This window comes from Schistocerca serialis, chromosome 10 (assembly GCF_023864345.2).
Source record: "Schistocerca serialis cubense isolate TAMUIC-IGC-003099 chromosome 10, iqSchSeri2.2, whole genome shotgun sequence".
NCBI lineage: Eukaryota > Metazoa > Arthropoda > Insecta > Orthoptera > Acrididae > Schistocerca > Schistocerca serialis.
In genome coordinates, this window is record NC_064647.1 from 259,542 (window position 1) to 276,628 (window position 17,087).

Genomic DNA, 17,087 nt, shown 5'->3' on the forward strand with positions numbered 1-17,087 from the left:
ATTGTAGCCCCGGGCGCCTTTTGGTCGTTCTCCTGAGAGTCTAGATTTTCGAATCCGACGCGAAACTGATAGTTAATTGTAACGTTCAGGGCCTTCTAATGACGATGGAACACTCAAATTGCGTCGATATTCAATACATTGTCCTCCAGGCGACTTCATCCAAGGGTATATTGCTGCCTCGGGCACCTTATGGTCGTTCTCCTCTGAGTCTACATTTTGAATCCGACGAAAAACTGATAGTTAATTGTAACGTTCAGAGCCTCCTAATGACGAAGGAACACTCAAATTGCGTCGAGATTCAATACATCGTCCTCCAGCCAACTTGTCTCCAAGGGTCTATTGTGGCCTCAGGCGCCCTTTGTTCGTCCTCCTGTGAGTCTAGATTTTCGCATCCGACGCATACCTGATACTTAATTGTAACGTTCAGAGCCTCCTAATGACGATGGATCTCTCATATTGCGTCGAGATTCAATACGGTGTCCTCCAGCCGACTTATCTCCAAGGGTCTATTGCTGCCTCGTGCACCCTATTGCCGTTCTCCTTTGAGTCTAGATTGTCGAATCCGACGCAAAACTCATAGTTAATTGTAATGTTCAGTGCCTCGTAATGCCGATGGAACACTCAAATTGCGTCGCGATTCAATACATCGTCCTCCAGAAGATTTGTCTCCAAGGGTCTATTGCTGCCTGTGGCACCTAATGGTCGTTCTCCTGTGAGTCTAGATTTTCGAATCCGACGCAATACTGATAGTTGACTGTAACGTTCAAGGCCTCCTAATGACGATGTAACACTAAATTTGCGTCGAGATTCAATACATCATCCTCCAGCCGACTTGTCTATAAGGGGATATTGCTGCCTCGGGCACCATATGGTCCGTCTCCTGTGAGTCCAGATTTTCGAATCCGACGCAAAACTGAAAGTTAATTATAACTTTCAGGGCCTCCTAATCACGATGGAACACTCAAATTGCGTCGCGATTCTATACATCCTCATCCAGCCGACTTGTTTCCAAGGGTCTATTGTTGCCCCGGGCGCCTGTTGGTCGTTCTCCTGTGGGTCTAGATTATCGAATCCGACGCAAAACTTATAGTGAATTGTAACGTTCACGGCCTTCCAATGACGATGGAACACTCAAACTGCCTCGAGATTCAATACATCGTCCTCCAGTCGACTTGTCTCCAAGGGTCTATTGCTGCCTGGGGCACCTTATGGTCAGTCTCCTGTGAGTCTAGATTTTCGAATCCGACGCGAAACTGATAGTTAATTGTAACGATGAAGGCCTCCTAATGACGATGGACTACTCAAATTGCTTCGAGATTCAATACATCGTCCTCCAGCCGACTTGTCTCCAAGGGTCTATTGCTGCCTCGGGCACCTTATGGTCGTTCTCCTCCGAGTCTACATTTTCGAATCCGACGCAAAACTGATATTTAGTTGTAACGTTCAGGGCCTCCTAATGACGATGGAACAAATAAATTGCTTCGAGACTCAATACATCGTCCGCCAGCCTACTTGTCTCCAAGGGGATATTGCTGCCTGGGGGACCATATGGTCCGTCTCCTGTGAGTCTAGATTTTTGAATCCGACGTGTAACTGATAGTTAATTGTAAAGTTCACGGACTCCTAATGACGATGGAACACTCAAATTGCTTCGAGATTCAATACATCGTCCTCCAGCAGATCTGTCTCCAAGGGTCTATTGCTGCCTGTGGCACCTAATGGTCGTTCTCCTGTGAGTCTCGATTTTCGAATCCGACGCAATACTGATAGTTAATTGTAACATTCAGTGCCACCTAATGACGATGGAACACTCAAATTGCGTCGAGATTCAATACATCCTCCTCCAGCCGACTTGTCTCCAAGGTTCTATTGCTGCCTCGGGCACCTTATGGTCGATCTCCTGTGAGTCTAGATTTTCGAATGCAATGAAAAACTGATAGTTAATTGTAACGTTCAGGGCCTCCTAATGACGATGGAAAACTCAAATTGCGTCGAGATTCAATACATCGTCCTCCAGCCGACTTGTCTCCAAGGGGATATTGCTGCTTCGGGCACCATATGGTCCGTCTCCTGTGAGTCTAGATTTTCGAATCCGACGCTTAACTGATAGTTAATTGTAAAGTTCACGGCCTCCTAATGACGATGGAACACTCAAATTGCTTCGAGATTCAATACATCGTCCTCCAGCCGATTTGTCTCCAAGGGTCCTTTGCTGCCTCTGGCACCTTATGGTCGTGCTCCTGTGAATCTAGATTTTCGAATCCGACGCGAAACTGATAGTTAATTGTAACGTTCTGGGCCTCCTAATGACGATGGAACACTCAAATTGCGTCGAGATTCAATACATCGTCCTCCACGCGACTTGCATCCAAGGGTCTATTGCTGCCTCGGGCACCTTATGGTCGTTCTCCTCTGAATCTACATTTTGAATCCGACGAAAAACTGATAGTGAATTGTAACGTTCAGAGCCCCCTAATTACGATGGAACACTCAAATTGCGTCGCGATTCAATACACCGTCCTCCAGCCGATTTTCCTCCAAGGGTCTATTGCTGCCTGTGGCACCTAATGGTCGTTCTCCTGTGAGTCTAGATTTTCGAATCCGACGCAATACTGACAGTTAATTGTAACGTTCAAGGTCTCCTAATGACGATGTAACACTCAATTTGCGTCGAGATTCAATTCATCATCCTCCAGCCGACTTGTCTCCAAGGGTCTATTGCTGACTCTGGCACCTTATGGTCGTGCTCCTGTGAGTCTAGATTTTCGAATCCGACGCATAACTGATACTTAATTGTAAAGTTCACGGCCTCCTAATGACGATGGAACACTCAAATTGCTTCGAGATTCAATACTTCGTCCTCCAGCCGATCTGTCTCCAAGGGCCTATTGCTGCCTGTGGCACCTAATGGTCGCTCTCCTGTGAGTCTAGATTTTCGAATCCGACGCAATACTGATAGTTAATTGTAACGTTCAGGGCCTCCTAATGACGATGGAACACTCAAATTGCGTCGAGATTCAATACATCCTCCTCCAGCCGACTTGTCTCCAAGGTTCTATTGCTGCCTCGGGCAACTTATGGTCGATCTCCTGTGAGTCTAGATTTTCGAATGCAATGAAAAACTGATAGTTAATTGTAACGTTCAGGGCCTCCTAATGACGATGGAAAACTCAAATTGCGTCGAGATTCAATACATCGTCCTCCAGCCGACTTGTCTCCAAGGGGACATTGCTGCCTCGGGCACCATATGGTCCGTCTCCTGTGAGTCTAGATTTTCGAATCCGACGCGTAACTGATAGTTAATTGTAAAGTTCACTGCCTCCTAATGACGATGGAACACTCAAATTGCTTCGAGATTCAATACATCGTCCTCCAGCCGATTTGTCTCCAAGGGTCCTTTGCTGCCTCTGGCACCTTATGGTCGTTCTCCTGTGAGTCTAGATTTTCGAATCCGACGCAATACTGATAGTTAATTGTAACGTTCAGGGCCTCCTAATGACGATGGAACACTCAAATTGCGTCGAGGTTCAAGACATCGTCCTCCAGCCGACTTGTCTCCAAGGGACTATTGTGGCCTCGGGCGCCCTTTGTTCGTCCTCCTGTGAGTCTAGATTTTCGCATCCGACGCATAACTGATACTTAATTGTAACGTTCACTTCCTCCTAATGACGATGGAACACTCAAATTGCGTCTTGATTCAATACAGCGTCCTCCAGCCGACTTGTCTCCAAGGGTCTATTGCTGCCTATGGCACCTTATGCTCGGTCTCCTATGAGTCTAGATTTTCGAATCCGACGCAAAACTGATGGTTAATTGTAATGTTCAGTGCCTCCTAATGCCGATGGAACACTCAAATTGCGTCGCGATTCAATACATCGTCCTCCAGCCGATCTGTCTCCAAGGGTCTATTGCTGCCTGTGGCATCTAATGGTCGTTCTCCTGTGAGTCTAGATTTTCGAATCCGACGCAATACTGACAGTTAATTGTAACGTTCAGGGCCTCCTAATGACGATGGAACACTCAAATTGCGTCGAGATTCAATACATCGTCCTCCAGGCGACTTGTCCCCAAGGGGATATTGCTGCCTCGGGCACCTTATGGCCCGTCTCCTGCGAGTCTAGATTTTCGAATCCGACGCGAACCTGATAGTTAATTGTAACTTTCAGGGCCTCCTAATGACGATGGAACACTCAAATTGCGTCGCGATTCAATTCATCGTCCTCCAGCCGATTTGTTTCCGAGAGTCTATTGTAGCCACGGGCGCCTTTTTGTCGTTCTCCTTATCGAATCCGACGCAAAACTTTTAGTTAATTGTAACGTTCAGGGCCTCCTAATGACGATGGAACACTCAAATTACGTCGAGATTCAATACATCGTCCTCCAGGCGACTTGTATCCAAGGGTCTATTGCTGCCTCGGGCACCTTATGGTCGTTCTCCTCTTAGTCTTCATTTTGAATCCGACGAAAAACTGATAGTTAATTGTAACGTTCAGGGCCTGCTTATGGCGATGGAATACTCAAATTGCGTCGAGATTCAATACATCGTCCTCCAGCCGACTAGTCTCCAAGGGTCTATCGCTGCCTCTGGCACCTTATGGTCGTGCTCCTGTGAGTCTAGATTTTCGAATCCGACGCATAACTGATAGTTAATTGTAACGTTCACGGCCTCCTAATGACAATGGAGCACTCAAATTACGTCGAGATTCAATACATCGTCCTCCACCCGACTTGTCTCCATGTTATATTGCTGCCTCTGGCACCATATGCTCGGTCTCCTGTGAGTCTACATTTTCGAATCCGACGCGAAACTGATTGTTAATTGTAATGTTCAGCGCCTCCTAATGTGTTTGGAACGCTCAAATTGCGTCGCGATTCAATACATCGTCCTCCAGCCGACTTGTCTCCAAGGTTCTATTGCTGCCTCGGGCACCTTATGGTCGATCTCCTGTGAGTCTAGATTTTCGAATCCAATGAAAAACTGATAGTTAATTGTAACGTTCAGGGCCTCCTAATGACGATGGAACACTCAAATTGCGTCGAGATTCAATAGAACGTTCTCCAGCGAATTGTCTCCAAGGGGATATTGCTGCATCGGGCACCATATGGTCCGTCTCCTGTGAGTCTAGATTTTCGAATCCGACGCGTAACTGATAGTTAATTGTAACTTTCAGGGCCTCCTAACGACGATGGAACACTCAAATTGCGTCGCGATTCAATTCATCGTCCTCCAGCCGATTTGTTTCCAAGAGTCTATTGTAGCCCCGGGCGCCTTTTGGTCGTTCTCCTGTGAGTCTAGATTTTCGAATCCGACGCAAAACTTATAGTTAAGTGTAACGTTCACGGCCTCCTAATGACGATGGAACACTCAAATTGCGTCGAGATTCAATACATCGTCCTCCAGGCGAATAGCATCCAAGGGTATATTGCTGCCTCGGGCACCTTATGGTTGTTCTCCTCTGAGTCTACATTTTGAATCCGACGAAAAACTGATAGTTAATTGTAACGTTCAGAGCCTCCTAATGACGGTGGAACACTCAAATTGCGTCGAGATTCAATTCATCGTCCTCCAGCCGACTTGTCTCCAAGGGTCCATAGTGGCCTCGGGCGCCCATTGTTCGTCCTCCTGTGAGTCTAGATTTTCGCATCCGACGTATAACTGATACTTAATTGTAACGTTCACTTCCTCCTAATGACGATGGAACACTCAAATTGCGTCGAGATTCAATACATCGTCCTCCAGCCGACTTGTCTCCAAGGGTCTATTGCTGCCTCTGGCACCTTATGCACCGTCTCCTGTGAGTCTAGATTTTCGAATCCGACGCAATATTGATGGTTAATTGTAATGTTCAGTGCCTCCTAATGCCGATGGAACACTCAAATTGCGTCGCGATTCAATACATCCTCCTCCAGGCGAATTGCATCCAAGGGTCTATTGCTGCCTCGGGCACCTTATGGTTGTTCTCCTCTGAGTCTACATTTTGAATCCGACGAAAAACTGATAGTTAATTGTAACGTTCAGAGCCTGCTAATGACGGTGGAACACTCAAATTGCGTCGAGATTCAATACATCGTCCTCCAGCCGACTTGTCTCCAAGGGTCCATTGTGGCCTCAGGCGCCCATTGTTCGTCCTCCTGTGAGTCTAGATTTTCGCATCCGACGTATAACTGATACTTAATTGTAACGTTCACTTCCTCCTAATGACGATGGAACACTCAAATTGCGTCGAGATTCAATACATCGTCCTCCAGCCGACTTGTCTCCAAGGGTCTATTGCTGCCTCTGGCACCTTATGCACCGTCTCCTGTGAGTCTAGATTTTCGAATCCGACGCAAAATTGATGGTTAATTGTAATGTTCAGTGCCTCCTAATGCCGATGGAACACTCAAATTGCGTCGCGATTCAATACATCCTCCTCCAGGCGAATTTCATCCAAGGGTCTATTGCTGCCTCGGGCACCTTATGGTTGTTCTCCTCTGAGTCTACATTTTGAATCCGACGAAAAACTGATAGTTAATTGTAACGTTCAGAGCCTCCTAATGACGGTGGAACACTCAAATTGCGTCGAGATTCAATACATCGTGCTCCAGCCGACTTGTCTCCAAGGGTCCATTGTGGCCTCGGGCGCCCATTGTTCGTCCTCCTGTGAGTCTAGATTTTCGCATCCGACGTATAAGTGATACTTAATTGTAACGTCCACTTCCTCCTAATGACGATGGAACACTCAAATTGCGTCGAGATTCAATACATCGTCCTCCAGCCGACTTGTCTCCAAGGGTCTATTGCTGCCTCTGGCACCTTATGCACCGTCTCCTGTGAGTCTAGATTTTCGAATGGGACGCAAAATTGATGGTTAATTGCAATGTTCAGTGCCTCCTAATGCCGATGGAACACTCAAATTGCGTCGCGATTCAATACATCCTCCTCAAGCCGATTTGTCTCCTAGGGTCTATTGCTGCCTGTGGCACCTAATGGTCGTTCTCCTGTGAGTCTAGATTTTCGAATCCGACGCAATACTGATAGTTAATTGTAAAGTTCAGGGCCTTCTAATGACGATGGAACACTCAAATTGCGTCGAGATTCAACACATCGTCCTCCAGCCGACTAGTCTCCAAGGGTCTATTGCTGCCTCTGGCACCTTATGCTCCGTCTCCTGTGAGTCTAGATTTTCGAATCCGACGCAAAACTGATGGTTAATTGTAATGTTGAGCGCCTCCTAATGCGGATGGAACACTCAAATTGCGTCGCGATTCTATGCATCGTCCTCCAGTCGACTTGATTCCAAGGGTCTATTGTTGCTACGGGCGCCTTTTTGTCGTTCTCCAGTGAGTCTAGATTATCGAATCCGACGCAAAACTCATAGTTAATTGTAGCGTTCACGGCCTCCTAATGACGATGGACACTCATATTGTTTCGAGATTCAATACATCGTCCTCCCGCCGACTTGTCTCCAAGGGTCTATTGCTTCCACTGGCATCTTATGGTCGTCCTCCTGTGAGTCTAGATTTTCGAATGCGACGCGAAACTGATAGTTAATTCTAACGTTCGGAGCCTCCTAAAGACGATGGAACACTCAAATTGCTTCAAGATTCAATACATCGCCCTCCAGCCGACTTGTCTCCAAGGGTCTATTGCTGCATCGGGCACCTTATGGTCGTTCTCCTCTGAGTCTACATTTTCGAATCCGACGCAAAACTGATAGTTAATTGTAACGTTCAGGGCCTCCTAATGACGATGGAACACCCAAATTGCGTCGAGATTCAATTAATCGTCCTCCAGGCGACTTCATCCAAGGGTCTATTGCTGCCTCGGGCACCTTATGGTCGTTCTCCTCTGAGTCTACATTTTGAATCCGACGAAAAACTGATAGTTAATTGTATCGTTCAGAGCCTCCTAATGACGATGGAACACTCAAATTGCGTCGCGATTCAATACATCGTCCTCCAGCCGACTTGTCTCCAAGGGGATATTGCTGCCTCGGGCACCATATGGTCCGTCTCCTGTGAGTCTAGATTTTCGAATCCGACGCAATACTGATAGTTAATTGTAACGTTCAAGGTCTCCTAATGACGATGTAACACTCAATTTGCGTCGAGATTCAATTCATCATCCTCCAGCCGACTCGTCTCCAAGGGGATATTGCTGCCTCAGGCACCAAATGGTCCGTCTCCTGTGAGTCCAGATTTTCGAATCCGACGCAAAACTGAAAGATAATTATAACGTTCAGGGCCTCCTAATCACGATGGAACACTCAAATTGCGTCGCGATTCTATACATCGTCCTCCAGCCGACTTGTTTCCAAGGGTGTATTGCTGCCTCCGGCACCTTATGGTCGTTCTCCTCTGAGTCTACACTTTGGAATCCGACGCAAAACTGATATTTAGTTGTAACGTTCAGGGCCTCCTAATGACGATGGAACAAACAAATTGCTTCGAGACTCAATACATCGTCCGCCAGCCGACTTGTCTCCAAGGGGATATTGCTGCCTGGGGCACCTTATGGGCCGTCTCCTGTGAGTCTAGATTTTCGAATCCGACGCAATACTGATAGTTAATGGTAACGTTCAGGGCCTCCTAATGACGATGGAACACTCAAATTGCGTCGAGATTCAATACATCGTCCTCCAGCCGACTTGTCTCCAAGGGGATATTGCTGCCTCGGGCACCATATGGTCCGTCTCCTGTGCGTCTAGATTTTTGAATCCGACGCGTAACTGATAGTTAATTGTAACTTTAAGGGCCTCCTAATGACGATGGAACACTCAAATTGATTCGCGATTCAATTCATCGACCTCCAGCCGGTTTGTTTCCAAGAGTCTATTGTAGCCCCGGGCGCCTTTTGGTCGTTCTCCTGTGAGTCTAGAATATCGAATCCGACGCAAAACTCATAGTTAATTGTAACGTTTACGGCCTCCTAATGACGATGGAACACTCAAATTCCTTCGAGATTCAATACATCGTCCTCCAGCCGATCTGTCTCCAAGGGTCTATTGCTGCCTGTGGCACCTAATGGTCGTTCTCCTGTGAGTCTCGATTTTCGAATCCGACGCAATACTGATAGTTAATTGTAACGTTCAGGGCCTCTTAATGACGATGGAACACTCAAATTGCGTCGAGATTCAATACATCCTCCTCCAGCCGACTTGTCTCCAAGGTTCTATTGCTGCCTCGGGCACCTTATGGTCGATCTCCTGTAGGTCTAGATTTTCGAATGCAATGAAAAACTGATAGTTAATTGTAACGTTCAGGGCCTCCTAATGACGATGGAAAACTCAAATTGCGTCGAGATTCAATACATCGTCCTCCAGCCGACTTGTCTCCAAGGGGATATTGCTGCCTCGGGCAGCATATGGTCCGTCTCCTGTGAGTCTAGATTTTCGAATCCGACGCGTAACTCATAGTTAATTGTAAAGTTCACGGCCTCCTAATCACGATGGAACACTCAAATTGCTTCGAGATTCAATACATCGTCCTCCAGCCGATTTGTCTCCAAGGGTCCTTTGCTGCCTCTGGCACCTTATGGTCGTGCTCCTGTGAATCTAGATTTTCGAATCCGACGCGAAACTGATAGTTAATTGTAACGTTCTGGGCCTCCTAATGACGATGGAACACTCAAATTGCGTCGAGATTCAATTAATCGTCCTCCAGGCGACTTCATCCAAGGGTCTATTGCTGCCTCGGGCACCTTATGGTCGTTCTCCTCTGAGTCTACATTTTGAATCCGACGAAAAACTGATAGTTAATTGTATCGTTCAGAGCCTCCTAATGACGATGGAACACTCAAATTCCGTCGCGATTCAATACATCGTCCTCCAGCCGACTTGTCTCCAAGGGGATATTGCTGCCTCGGGCACCATATGGTCCGTCTCCTGTGAGTCTAGATTTTCGAATCCGACGCAATACTGATAGTTAATTGTAACGTTCAAGGTCTCCTAATGACGATGTAACACTCAATTTGCGTCGAGATTCAATTCATCATCCTCCAGCCGACTCGTCTCCAAGGGGATATTGCTGCCTCAGGCACCAAATGGTCCGTCTCCTGTGAGTCCAGATTTTCGAATCCGACGCAAAACTGAAAGATAATTATAACGTTCAGGGCCTCCTAATCACGATGGAACACTCAAATTGCGTCGCGATTCTATACATCGTCCTCCAGCCGACTTGTTTCCAAGGGTCTATTGCTGCCTCGGGCACCTTATGGTCGATCTCCTGTAGGTCTAGATTTTCGAATGCAATGAAAAACTGATAGTTAATTGTAACGTTCAGGGCCTCCTAATGACGATGGAAAACTCAAATTGCGTCGAGATTCAATACATCGTCCTCCAGCCGACTTGTCTCCAAGGGGATATTGCTGCCTCGGGCAGCATATGGTCCGTCTCCTGTGAGTCTAGATTTTCGAATCCGACGCGTAACTGATAGTTAATTGTAAAGTTCACGGCCTCCTAATCACGATGGAACACTCAAATTGCTTCGAGATTCAATACATCGTCCTCCAGCCGATTTGTCTCCAAGGGTCCTTTGCTGCCTCTGGCACCTTATGGTCGTGCTCCTGTGAATCTAGATTTTCGAATCCGACGCGAAACTGATAGTTAATTGTAACGTTCTGGGCCTCCTAATGACGATGGAACACTCAAATTGCGTCGAGATTCAATACATCGTCCTCCAGGCGACTTGCATCCAAGGGTCTATTGCTGCCTCGGGCACCTTATGGTCGTTCTCCTCTGAATCTACATTTTGAATCCGACGAAAAACTGATAGTTAATTGTAACGTTCAGAGCCCCCTAATTACGATGGAACACTCAAATTGCGTCGCGATTCAATACACCGTCCTACAGCCGATTTGTCTCCAAGGGTCTATTGCTGCCTGTGGCACCTAATGGTCGTTCTCCTGTGAGTCTAGATTTTCGAATCCGACGCAATACTGATAGTTAATTGTAACGTTCAAGGTCTCCTAATGACGATGTAACACTCAATTTGCGTCGAGATTCAATTCATCATCCTCCAGCCGACTTGTCTCCAAGGGGATATTGCTGCCTCAGGCACAATATGGTCCGTCTCCTGTGAGTCCAGATTTTAGAATCCGACGCAAAACTGAAAGTTAATTATAACGTTCAGGGCCTCCTAATCACGATGGAACACTCAAATTGCGTCGCGATTCTATACATCGTCCTCCAGCCGACTTGTTTCCAAGGGTCTATTGTTGCCCCGGGCGCCTTTTGGTCGTTCTCCTGTGAGTCTAGATTATCGAATCCGATGCTAAACTCATATTTAATTGTAACGTTCACGGCCTTCTAATGACGATGGAACACTCAAATTGCCTCGAGATTCAATACATCGTCCTCCAGCCGACTTGTCTCCAAGGGTCTAATGCTGCCTCCGGCACCTTATGGTCGTTCTTCTCTGAGTCTACACTTTGGAATCCGACGCAAAACTGATATTTAGTTGTAACGTTCAGGGCCTCCTAATGACGATGGAACAAACAAATTGCTTCGAGACTCAATACATCGTCCGCCAGCCGACTTGTCTCCAAGGGGATATTGCTGCCTGGGGCACCTTATGGTCCGTCTCCTGTGAGTCTAGATTTTCGAATCCGACGCAATACTGATAGTTAATTGTAACGTTCAGGGCCTCCTAATGACGATAGAACACTCAAATTGCGTCGAGATTCAATACATCGTCCTCCAGCCGACTTGTCTCCAAGGGGATATTGCTGCCTCGGGCACCATATGGTCCGTCTCCTGTGAGTCTAGATTTTCGAATCCGACGCGTAACTGATAGTTAATTGTAACTTTAAGGGCCTCCTAATGACGATGGAACACTCAAATTGCGTCGCGATTCAATTCATCGACCTCCAGCCGATTTGTTTCCAAGAGTCTATTGTAGCCCCGGGCGCCTTTTGGTCGTTCTCCTGTGAGTCTAGAATATCGAATCCGACGCAAAACTTATAGTTAATTGTAACGTTTACGGCCTCCTAATGACGATGGAACACTCAAATTGCTTCGAGATTCAGTACATCGTCCTCCAGCCGACTTGTCTCCAAGGGTCTATTGCAGACTCTGGCACCTTATGGTCGTGCTCCTGTGAGTCTAGATTTTCGAATCCGACGCATAACTGATACTTAATTGTAAAGTTCACGGCCTCCTAATGACGATGGAACACTCAAATTGCTTCGAGATTCAATACATCGTCCTCCAGCCGATCTGTCTCCAAGGGTCTATTGCTGCCTATGGCACGTAATCGTCGTTCTTCTGTGAGTCTAGATTTTCGAATCCGACGCAATACTGATAGTTAATTGTAATGTTCAGGGCCTCCTAATGACGATGGAACACTCAAATTGCGTCGAGATTCAATACATCCTCCTCCAGCCGACTTGTCTCCAAGGTTCTATTGCTGCCTCGGGCAACTTATGGTCGATCTCCTGTGAGTCTAGATTTTCGAATGCAATGAAAAACTGATAATTAATTGTAACGTTCAGGGCCTCCTAATGACGATGGAAAACTCAAATTGCGTCGAGATTCAATACATCGTCCACCAGCCGACTTGTCTCCAAGGGGATATTGCTGCCTCGGGCACCATATGGTCCGTCTCCTGTGAGTCTAGATTTTCGAATCCGACGCGTAACTGATAGTTAATTGTAAAGTTCACGGCCTCCTAATGACGATGGAAAACTCAAATTGCTTCGAGATTCAATACATCGTCCTCCAGCCGATTTGCCTCCAAGGGTCCTTCGCTGCCTCTGGCACCTTATGGTCGTTCTCCTGTGAGTCTAGATTTTCGAATCCGACGCAATACTGATAGTTAATTGTAACGTTCAGGGCCTCCTAATGACGATGGAACACCCAAATTGCGTCGAGATTCAATACATCGTCCTCCAGGCGACTTGCATCCAAGGGTCTATTTCTGCCTCGGGCACCTTATGGTCGTTCTCGTCTGAATCTACATTTTGAATCCGACGAAAAACTGATAGTTAATTGTAACGTTCAGAGCCCCCTAATTACGATGGAACACTCAAATTGCGTCGAGGTTCAATACATCGTCCTCCAGCCGACTTGTCTCCAAAGATCTATTGTGGCCTCGGGCGCCCTTTGTTCGTCCTCCTGTGAGTCTAGATTTTCGCATCCGACGCATAACTGATACTTAATTGTAACGTTCACTTCCTCCTAATGACGATGGAACACTCAAATTGCGTCGAGATTCAATACAGCGTCCTCCAGCCGACTTGTCTACAAGGGTCTATTGCTGCCTCTGGCACCTTATGCTCCGCCTCCTGTGAGTCTAGATTTTCGAATCCGACGCAAAACTGATGGTTAATTGTAATGTTCAGTGCCTCCTAATGCCGATGGAACACTCAAATTGCGTCGCGATTCAATACATCGTCCTCCAGCCGATCTGTCTCCAAGGGTCTATTGCTGCCTGTGGCACCTAATGGTCGTTCTCCTGTGAGTCTAGATTTTCGAATCCGACGCAATACTGACAGTTAATTGTAACGTTCAGGGCCTCCTAATGACGATGGAACACTCAAATTGCGTCGAGATTCAATACATCGTCCTCCAGTCGACTTGTCCCCAAGGGGATATTGCTGCCTCGGGCACCTTATGGCCCGTCTCCTGCGAGTCTAGATTTTCGACTCCGACGCGAACCTGATAGTTAATTGCAACTTTCAGGGCCTCCTAATGACGATGGAACACTCAAATTGCGTCGCGATTCAATTCATCGTCCTCCAGCCGATTTGGTTCCAAGAGTCTATTGTAGCCCCGGGCGCCTTTTGGTCGTTCTCCTTATCGAATCCGACGCAAAACTTTTAGTTAATTGTAACGTTCACGGCCTCCTAATGACGATGGAACACTCAAATTGCTTCGAGATTCAATACATCGTAGTCCAGCCGACTTGTCTCCAAGGGTCTATTGCTGACTCTGGCACCTTATGGTCGTGCTCCTGTGAGTCTAGATTTTCGAATCCGACGCGAAACTGATAGTTTATTGTAACGTTCAGGGCCTCCTAATGACGATGGAACACTCACATTACGTCGAGATTCAATACATCGTCCTCCAGGCGACTTGTATCCAAGGGTCTATTGCTGCCTCGGGCACCTTATGGTCGTTCTCCTCTTAGTCTACATTTTGAATCCGACGAAAAACTGATAGTTAATTGTTACGTTCAGGGCCTGCTTATGGCGATGGAATACTCAAATTGCGTCGAGATTCAATACATCGTCCTCCAGCCGACTAGTCTCCAAGGGTCTATCGCTGCCTCTGGCACCTTATGGTCGTGCTCCTGTGAGTCTAGATTTTCGAATCCGACGCATAACTGATAGTTAATTGTAACGTTCACGGCCTCCTAATGACAATGGAGCACTCAAATTGCGTCGAGATTCAATACATCGTCCTCCACCCGACTTGTCTCCATGTTATATTCCTGCCTCCAGCACAATATGCTCGGTCTCCTGTGAGTCTACATTTTCGAATCCGACGCGAAACTGATTGTTAATTGTAATGTTCAGCGCCTCCTAATGTGTTTGGAACACTCAAATTGCGTCGCGATTCAATTCATCGTCCTCCAGCCGATCTGTCTCCAAGGGTCTATTGCTGCCTGTGGCACCTAATGGTCGTTCTCCTGTGAGTCTAGATTTTCGAATCCGACGCAATACTGACAGTTAATTGTAACGTTCAGAGCCTCCTAATGACGGCGGAACACTCAAATTGCGTCGAGATTCAATACATCGTCCTCCAGCCTACTTATCTCCAAGGGTCCATTGTGGCCTCGGGCGCCCATTGTTCGTCCTCCTGTGAGTCCAGATTTTCGCATCCGACGTATAACTGATACTTAATTGTAACGTTCACTTCCTCCTAATGACGATGGAACACTCAAATTGCGTCGAGATTCAATACATCGTCCTCCAGGCGACTTGTCTCCAAGGGTCTATTGCTGCCTCTAGCACCTTATGCACCGTCTCCTGTGAGTCTAGATTTTCGAATCCGACGCAAAATTGATGGTTAATTGTAATGTTCAGTGCCTCCTAATGCCGATGGAACACTCAAATTGCGCTGCGATTCAATACATCCTCCTCCAGCCGATTTGACTCCAAGGGTCTATTGCTGCCTGTGGCACCTAATGGTCGTTCTCCTGTGAGTCTAGATTTTCGAATCCGACGCAATACTGATAGTTAATTGTAACGTTCAGGGCCTCCTAATGACGATGGAACACTCAAATTGCGTCGAGATTCAACACATCGTCCTCCAGCCGTCTTGTCTCCAAGGGGATATTGCTGCCTCGGGCACCATATGGTCCGTCTCCTGCGAGTCTAGATTTTCAATCCGACGCGAAACTGATACTTAATTGTAACTTTCAGGACCTCCTAATGACGATGGAACACTCAAATTGCGTCGCGATTCAATTCATCGTCCTCCAGCCGATTTGTTTCCAAGAGTCTATTGTAGCCCCGGGCGCCTTTTGGTCGTTCTCCTGTGAGTCTAGATTTTCGAATCCGACGCAAAACTTATAGTTAAGTGTAACGTTCACGGCCTCCTAATGACGATGGAACACTCAAATTGCGTCGAGTTCAATACATCGTCCTCCAGGCGAATTGCATCCAAGGGTCTATTGCTGCCTCGGGCACCTTATGGTTGTTCTCCTCTGAGTCTACATTTTGAATCCGACGAAAAACTGATAGTTAATTGTAACGTTCAGAGCCTCCTAATGACGGTGGAACACTCAAATTGCGTCGAGATTCAATACATCGTCCTCCAGCCGGCTTGTCTCCAAGGGTCCAATGTGGCCTCGGGCGCCCATTGTTCGTCCTCCTGTGAGTCTAGATTTTCGCATCTGACGTATAACTGACACTTAATTGTAACGTTCACTTCCTCCTAATGACGATGGAACACTCAAATTGCGTCGAGATTCAATACATCGTCCTCCAGCCGACTTGTCTCCTAGGGTCTATTGCTGCCTCTGGCACCTTATGCACCGTCTCCTGTGAGTCTAGATTTTCGAATCCGACGCAAAATTGATGGTTAATTGTAATGTTCAGTGCCTCCTAATGCCGATGGAACACTCAAATTGCGTCGCGATTCAATACATCCTCCTCCAGGCGAATTGCATCCAAGGGTCTATTGCTGCCTCGGGCACCTTATGGTTGTTCTCCTCTGAGTCTACATTTTGAATCCGACGAAAAACTGATAGTTAATTGTAACGTTCAGAGCCTCCTAATGACGGTGGAACACTCAAATTGGGTCGAGATTCAATACATCGTCCTCCAGCCGACTTGTCTCCAAGGGTCCATTGTGGCCTCGGGCGCCCATTGTTCGTCCTCCTGTGAGTCTAGATTTTCGCATCCGACGTATAACTGATACTTAATTGTAACGTTCACTTCCTCCTAATGACGATGGAACACTCAAATTGCGTCGAGATTCAATACATCGTCCTCCAGCCGACTTGTCTCCAAGGGTCTATTGCTGCCTCTGGCACCTTATGCACTGTCTCCTGTGAGTCTAGATTTTCGAATCCGACGCAAAATTGATGGTTAATTGCAATGTTCAGTGCCTCCTAATGCCGATGGAACACTCAAATTGCGTCGCGATTCAATACATCCTCGTCCAGCCGATTTGTATCCAAGGGTCTATTCCTGCCTGTGGCACCTAATGGTCGTACTCCTGTGAGTCTAGATTTTCGAATCCGACGCAATACTGATATTTAATTATAACGTTCAGGGCCTCCTAATGACGATGGAACACTCAAATTGCGTCGAGATTCAACACATCGTCCTCAAGCCGTCTTGTCTCCAAGGGGATATTGCTGCGTCGGGCACCATATGGTCCGTCTCCTGCGAGTCTAGATTTTCAATCCGACGCGAAACATACTTAATTGCAACTTTCAGGACCTCCTAATGACGATGGAACACTCAAATTGCGTCGCGATTCAATTCATCGTCCTCCAGCCGATTTGTTTCCACAAGTCTATTGTAGCCCCGAGTGCCTTTTGGTCGTTCTCCTTATCGAATCCGACGCAAAACTTATAGTTAATTGTAACGTTCACCGCCTGCTAATGACGATGGAACACTCAAATTGCTTCGAGATTCACTACATCGTCCTCCA